Source organism: Eptesicus fuscus, chromosome 19 (genome assembly GCF_027574615.1).
Source record: "Eptesicus fuscus isolate TK198812 chromosome 19, DD_ASM_mEF_20220401, whole genome shotgun sequence".
NCBI lineage: Eukaryota > Metazoa > Chordata > Mammalia > Chiroptera > Vespertilionidae > Eptesicus > Eptesicus fuscus.
This window is the reverse complement of record NC_072491.1, coordinates 48963938-48972311: the sequence shown is the minus strand read 5'-3', so window position 1 is coordinate 48972311 and position 8374 is coordinate 48963938. Positions and strand designations below refer to the sequence as shown.

Below are 8374 nucleotides of genomic sequence, written 5' to 3'. Positions count from 1 at the left end.
GAATTTCGTGCACTGGGCCTCTAGTATATCCTGCATAATAAAAAGGTAATATGCAAATTGCATCACTCCGCTATGCCCATGATTGGGCCGGCTGGAGGCGCGGGGGGGCGGGACTCAGGGTGGCCAATTGGCTGGCGGTAGGAGCGGCTGGCGGGGACTCACGAGTCCCCGAACCCCGCTCCTCCCGCCGGCCTAAACGGCCGGCGCTGCTTAGGCCAGCACTGCGGAAGGACCCATGGGGCCGGCGGAAGATGCTGGTGGCGGAACTCGGGGTGGCCGATTGCATGGCTGCCGGCACCAGTTTTCCGCCAGCAGCAGTTTTCCTCTGGCCACCCGCCAATCGGAGCGCCTCCCGATCGGAGTTCCTTTCGGGGTGGCTGATCGTGCTGGCTGGAGGTGCTCTGATCGGCGGGTGGCAAGAGGAAAACTGCTGCTGGCAGATAACTGGTGCCAGCAGCCAGGGGAAGGAAAAGTCTATTGCACGAAACTTCATGCAATGGGCTCCTAGTATATAATTAAAAGAAAATATAAGAAACCAGAAAATTTTAGAAAAATGATTATATGTAAAAACATGTTTATACATTGAGTGGCCAGATTATTATGATCTCTGAAGGCATAATAATCTGGCCATTCAGTATATATTAGAGGCCCGGTGCATGAATTCGTGCATGGGTAGGGACTGGCCAGCCTGGCCAGGGGGAGGGGATATGGACGGTTGGCCGGCCTGCCTGCTGGTCGAACTCCTGGTCAAGGGGAAGCCTTTTATTATATCGGATATACACTGAGTGGCCAGATTATTATGCGTTCAGAGATCATAATAATCTGGCCACTCAGTGTGTGTGTGTGTGTGTGTGTGTGTGTGTACATACACACACACACACAGAGTGGCCAGATTATATATATATATAAAAGGCTAAGTTCTACTTGCGTATGTTTGATACATATAAAGTTCTTGCTGCCACCAACTGCACATGTGTGTTTTGATCTGTCATCGTTGATCTGAATTTGGTTAACACTTCTATTATAGAGAAAGGGCGAAAGTGACATTAAAATATTTCTTCTAATTATTTCCCTTTCAGTGTGCACAAATCCGTGCACCGGGCCACTAGTCTATATATATAAAGAGCCAGGGTCCATAACAACCGAACAGATGACCGGTCCATCCCCCGGCCAGGCTCCATTGATCAGGGGATGGCTAATGGGGGAACTGGGTTCCTCAGGCTCCAATGAATCTGTGGCAGCAGCGACTGGTGAGCAGGTGGAAGGCAGACCGCTTGGTCCCTCCCCCAGCCTGCAGGCTCCCATTGATCAGGGGATGGCTAACAGGGAACCGGAGTGAGTGGTGAGCAGGGACTGGTGAGCAGCTGGAAGGCAGGCCTCTTGGTCCCTCCTCCCAGCCCTCAGACTCCAATCAATTAGTGGTGGAGGCGGGGCAGAACTGGGGACTGGCTTCCTTAGTAGCCCTGCAGGTACAATTTCCAGAGGACAGGCCAGGCACCAACAGACCAGTGCTGCCGGCACGATCCCAACAGCGCTGCCGGCCTTCTGGAGCTCGGCCTCAGGCACTGTGGCCGCTCCCCTCCCTAGATGCTCCACAAGGAAGGAAGGATACCACCAGCAGCACCAGGGGCGACCAGCAGTGACTGACTGCTTTCCCCGGGCTTCCTCCAGGTCCCTGGAGCCAACCCCCACCTGCCCGGCTCCAGATGAAGTGTGATCACTGCACATGGAAGGAATGTAGTAAAAAAACCAAAAACCGATGACCAAGAGAATGCCGCAGGCAACGTCCAGAGTCCGGCTCAGGAGAACAGAGAGAGGGAGAATTCCATAAGTTGGCCGATGCCAAGATATTTCTGAGTGACTGCCTGGCGTGTGACAGTTGTGTGACTGCAGGGGAAGGAGTCCAAGTTTCTCAACAGAACACCAAGGACTTCTTCCTGTTCTGAACCACAATAAGAAATGTGATACCTCACAGCACAAGGTGCTGGCAGTGTCCGTGTGTCCTTAGTCTCTGCCTTATTTTGCTGCTAAATTCAGCCTCAGTGTCACTGATGCATCCAGAAGGCTCTGTGGCTTCCTCAAAAGCCTTGGGGCGTATTGTCTTTGACGTGAAGATAGCTGCGGACTTCAGCATCCCGGAGAGTCGGAAGGAATTTGTGCGTCGGTACTGCCGGCACCGTGAGGGAGAGCCCCAGCTACCCATGCTGACCTCTGCCTGTCCCAGCTGGGACCGATATGCAGATAGGTCAGCCCATCACCCCCACCTCTGCACGGCTAAGTCTCCCCAGCAGATCAAGGGCTCTCTGGTGAAGGATTACTTCACCAGATGGCAGAACCTGTCCCCAGACAAGATTTTCCACGTCATTGTGGCCCCGTGTTATGACAAGAAACTGGAGGCCCTTTGAGAAGGTGTTCCCACAGTTTTGCATAGTTCCCAGGGTGCTGACTGCGTGTTAACCTCAGCTGAAATTGTCCACATAGTGGAGCAAAGTGACCTTGCCTCGAATGACACCGCCGTGGACACTCTGTTTGGAGACATGAAGGAGGAGGTGAGGCTCCACGAGGGTGCCAGCTCCGACGGGCACCTGGCACACATCTTCAGGCACATGGCCAAGGAGCTGTTCAACGAGGACATGGGGGTGCTCACCTACCGCACCCTGAGAAACAAAGACTGCCAGGAGGTCACTCTTGAAAGGGACGGAGAGGCTCTGCTATGCTGTGAGGCTGCTTACGGCTTTCAGAACATCCAGAAGTGGTCCTGAAGCTGTAGAGGGCCAGTTCCCCTGCCATTCCGTGGAGGTCCTGGCCTGCGCCGGGGATGCCTAAGCGGCAGGGGCCAGGCCCAGGCGAGGACGGGCGTGCAGACAGGGCGCTGCTGCGGCAGATGGAAGGCATCTACGCTGCCATCCCGGTGTGGCCCCCAGAGACCAGCGCCCATGTGCAGGCGCTGTACCAGGAGTGGCTGGGGCCTAGCAGGGCCCAGGGCAGCCTGCCAGGGCATCAGTGGTAAAGGTCCAGCAGACACCCGGCCTGCAGGCCGCCTGAGGAGGGGTGTCAGACACATGAAGGAAAGGCTTAGCATATCTGTCATCGCTTTGGTTTTTAGAATTCCCTGCTCCCCATCTGTCGGCTTCCTCCCTCTGAGGGGCGCTGTCGTGGTCACATGGGTGCACCTGGAATATTGTATCTCGAGAGGATTGCCCCAATGTACGTATCCTTTTATCCGACGGTGAAAAAATCCCAAAGAACAAGAATGGAGACAGACTACTGTCCTTTAGGCTTAAAAAACCCCAGAAGTGTCCTGCGAAGAGCTGAGACTTGGTCCTGCCCACGCACCCCAGAGAGGCTGGATGAGGAGATGGCCCGGCTTGGCCCTGACTTTACCCACTTACGTTACTCTTGAAGGTGTCTTTGCCACAATGTGAATAAACGGCCACCTTTTGGAACAGGGGCTCATACGGAAGTCTGCATTCCCAGCTTTTATTGGAACAGATCTCTGTTCTGCAGCTGTGGCCACCGTCCTGAGAGCAGGTCCTGTTGACCAGGTCCTGTCGCTTGGAATCAGGGGGCACTGGAGTGGAGCCCCCCCCTCATGCCCTTTTACATTCAGGGATTGAGCTGAACTCATTTTGGGGGAGGCCTGGCCAGGGTGACATGTGTCACAGATGGAAGGATGGAGAATGAAGAGATGGACACCCTGCTCAGTCCCTCCCTGGGTGGGGTCAGGCAGATGAAGGCAGGCCAGCCTGCCCCACAGTTGGGTGAGATAGCATCCTCTGTGTCCACCTCTCACCCCATGGGCCCAGCCACTCCCCTGAGAGACTCGCCCTCCCCCCCCCCCCCCACACCTGTGCACCGGGCCTTTAGTATATTTATAAAGAGCTTGTGTAAGTTGGTGAGAAAAGGTAAAAAATTCAATAGAAAAATCGGCTAAAGATATGATCGACGAATCCCTCTCTGGTGTGAGCGTGGGAGGGGCAGGTGTTTGCGTGCACAGCCAGAGGGCGATAGGCAGCTGATACTGAAAGAATTTTCCCATAAACACATCCGAATAGGTATAAGAGGACACAGAGTAACATTTATTCTCTCCTTATTAGTGATGATAAAACATTGGAAACAAACTCAATGTCCTTTAAAAGACAGTAGTTAACTAAATTCCATTCCATCCACACAATATATTCAAGAAGTTTTCTGTGGTTATATCCCCATGTGTCCAAGCGAACAGTGGCTGAATAATTCACATTTGCCCGCACTCTAGAAGAATAGGCACCTTTGAAGGGAATTGAGGAAGTCTCTAAGTACGATTGTGGGATAACCCCCCAATTATACAAAATGATATGCTGGCAGTGTTGACTGGTTTTGTACCGTCTGTATAAAACTATTTGTATAAAAGGGAGACAGAGAATACTTATACATCTTTGTTGAATGTGCGAAAATATAGACCTAGATTTATATACAGGAGACTGCTGCAGCGTGCGCCTCGCGGGAGAGGCAGTAATTGCCGGTCTGAGAATTTCATGTTAAGACTTTCTAATAGGGCCTTTGTGTGCCTCCTGAATTTTGAACCATGTCATTACTTTAACTTAAACAAATAATGATTATTAATTCCAGAGGAATCTGCACATTTGTCAACATTGGTTGAATGAGCTGCTCAATTTCTTGTTAATCTAAACCCATTTAAATAGACTTTGCATATTAAAGTTCAGTGAGGATTCTTATAGCCTTTTTATGGACTGTGACCCAAGAGCCTAGGATAGTTCATTAGCTACAGAGTTTATAACCGATTCTGAATATTTAATCTGAGTGAGAAACCGCCTCCATTCTGCTATTCCACTGCCTGACAACTTTTTTTTTTTCCTGAATCAAGGACAGAAATATTTAAATGATATAGACTATCTCCTTGGGTTTTTAACCCTAGTGAAAATTGTAGGTTGCCTTGATGATAGAACTTAATTGAAAGTTGGCTTCACACTTATAACACATCCGATGCTGCTTAGTCAAATTACTTCACTAAAATACAATGAATCTAATACTTTGTAAAACTGTTATTTTCAATTTGGGGACTTGTGCGTACGTGTGATTACTAATGCATGTAAAACCCGTGTCTTCCACTTTTGGTTAACATAGACCCAGATAACATACATTTAGAAAGTCCTTTTGACTCATGTTTCAATCACTTTAGGAAAGTCATTTTTTACTTTAATTTTCCACAAGTTACTGTTACTTCTCATGCTAATTCATTTAATCTTCAGCATCTCTATCCTAAATCTGCCTTAATGCCTAGTTTGCAACTTGCATTTGCAATTTACAGACATCCTGGCTAGGAAAGGCCTGGGAAATTGTCAGCGTGTTCTTTTCTCTGGCGGTGTTTGTGCACTCTAAGCCTTCATCAGACTTCTCTCAGAAAGCAGTTGTGTAATGTTATGCTCAAAATTAGAAAGTAGATTATTTTATTTCTATAAGTTCTGCAAAGTTATTATTAATACTTGTATTAGCATGTTTTATTAGCTGAGAGAAGAAATTGGGTTGAAATTTACGTTAGGTGTTTTTTATCCATTTCACATGCATTCAAGTGAGTAAAGCCAACATCCTGGTGCGTTATTACTTTGTACCATTTCTACTGTTTACTTAACTTTGTAAACTTAGCTGTAGCTGTTTTCCTGGTGGGTGTAGTCATTTTTTATTTCAGCATGTTCAAATGTTTATTCTCCTTCTGTACCCGTAAATTCAGTCACGTACCCTCAGCATCTCTCCAGAACGTGGACTCTAAGAGACTACTCTTTTTCGCATCTAGAACCTGTGTCTACCTCTATTCTGACTAGGAAACATAGGCACAGGTAAGGGTCTCCCTGTTTAATAATAATAAAAAAATACTATATGGAAGCCTTTTTATATAGATCGTTTGAAGCTACTAGAGAACTTCATTTTTGTGTAAGTGTGTGATCACTTGCTAAGCACGATTTTGGTTATGGACCTGATTAATTTTGAAAAGCACATGTTAATTAACACTTAATAGCACTTCATTTAATTAGGCTAGGTATCCTCAAAAGCACTCCAAAGCTAGATTTTATGATTCATAGAAACAAAAATACCCACTTTCTATTCAACATGACGATCCTGTGTTAAATGGGATACAGTGGGAAAGCAGGGATGGCACACACGTAGGTCAGTACTGCATTCATCTAGTGATATTTTAGCTGCATATACTCCCTAGCTCCTAAATTAACTCATCTTTCACCAACTAAGACATAGCTCTGAGATTGTGTTAGATGCTCAGAGCAAAAAAAAAAGATGAACACCACAGCCTCTGACCTCAAGGATGTTCATCTCCTAGGATTAAACAAAGGGGAATTTATGATTCCGGAGTAGAAGCTCGGAGGCTCTGTAATTCAGCAGCTGATTGTGGGTTTTAACTGTTCTGCTGCCCTGAGGTCCTGACCTCGTCTCTTTTCTTATGATGTCGGGATGGCTGCCTTCATTCCAAGGCCATGTGTCAAGGTCAAGTGGACGAGGAGAGGAGACACTAGACTTGTTTCTTCAGTAACAAGGAAATATCCCAGAAGCCCTCGATAGACTTTCCATCACAGCACATTGGTCAGCATTGGCCACAGCCCCTTGCTAAACTCATAGCCGAAGAGGGAGTGGCTTTTCCCTGGTTTCCTCACTGGTCCTGGAAGGTAAGGAGGGGTCTCAATGGACCAAATCAGGCCTCTGCGGGCAAGGAGGGAAGGGGGAAGGGGTCAATTTTATTGTGGCAACTATTACTATCTGGTATTTATTTTTCATAAATGTATCAATTTAATTTAATTTATTACGACCGCTATTTTTTATTGATTTTTCTTATTTTTTTAAAAATTTAATTTAATTCTGTTGTTTAAGGTATTACAAATAGTACATATGTCTATTTTTATTTTTTTCCCCACTGACCTCCCCCCGGCCTCCCCTACCCCTTGGCACTTGCCCTCGTCCTCCAGCCCCCAGTGTCTTGCATCTGTTGGTTGTGCTTATATGCATGCATACAAGTCCTTCGGCTGATCTCTTACCCTTGAGGAGAGAAGCGTCGTGATTAGAGCTGTGCATTTTGTCCTGGAAAGTGAACGCCATTCCCACAGTTGGAAACTGGCTGTTCTGAGCATTTCCTTTCTCCTCTCCTTCCTCTTCCATTCTTTGTTCTTTATTATTTCAATTAATTATTATTTGAATTATGAAATATGTTCATCTACTACCAACACTTGCCTTTTTTCCTCTTAAATCATTTCCCTTTGTGTTCACGTTAATCTGCCAGTTATTTCTTTTGTAGACAATTGTCTCCCTTAATCCACTCTTACCCTGCGATAGCATTGACTACATCACTTGTGAGGCTTAAAAATTATTAAAATGTTAATATGGCAACAGCAGAGCAGCAAACTGAGAATGGGACCCTGTGGAACTGCATAGGCCACATGCCCCCGAAGCGGGTCCAGCTTTTCAGTCCGCCCTCTATTTGTCCTCAGAGATCTTCCCAGGGTTTCATGCTGAGGACCGACAGCCCAGATGTCACCAGCCTAATTCTTCACTGACATCTACAACATATGAGTCCTGTTTGTAGCTCTGTTTTTCAGCCATAGTAGTTTTGCACACTGCCCTGATCATTATATGCCACAGGCCATTTGCACGTGCTGTTTTCTCTGCCTGCCTCTCCTGCCCTGTTTAATCTTTCAACTGTTATATTGATGTTGAGTTGCATGAGTTCTTTATATATTTTGGAAATGAACCCCTTACCAGATAGATACATCATTTGCAAATATCTTCTCCCAGTCACTAGGTTGCCTTTTCATTTTGTTGATGGTTTCCTTCACTATGCAAAAGCTTTTTAGTTTGATGGAGTCCCATCTGTTTATTTTTGCTTTTGTTACTCTAGCTCAAGGAGACATAGCCAAAAAGGTGTTGCTAGTATGTCACCTTGGGCAGAAGCAACATATACGGCTGTCTTTTTAACTCCCCATTCCTTTCATCATAACCAGGAGACAGGTCTTTTGGAAACGAAGATATTTTCCAAATGTAAGTAAAGTTTTTAGTAACAGTTTTTGAGTCATTGGTGTATAGAAACATCTTAGAAAAGGTGAAACTATTTGAGTTGAAGTAACACATTTTTTCATTCTTTTAACACTTAAATACATTAGAATGAATTCCTGTTAAACTTCTAAAGAAAATGTATCCTTTGAACTGTGTTGGTCATAAAAGGAAGTTTTTACAAAAGATACAAATTCTCTAAGGAAATTTGTGACAATGGAATTCAGCTAGGTCACTAGTTTTATTCTCTTTCTTGTTTTACAGTGTGTTTTAAAATATATACATAAAATTCTTCCATTATTTTTAAAAAACATAAATGGTA

General features: G+C 46.0%; 1 pseudogene; it reads left to right on the top strand.

Annotated features, from left to right (window-relative positions):
• Positions 1-1706: 1706 nt before the first annotated feature.
• On the top strand, positions 1707-3010 carry LOC103299961 (nuclear prelamin A recognition factor-like; annotated as a pseudogene).
• Positions 3011-8374: the final 5364 nt, after the last annotated feature.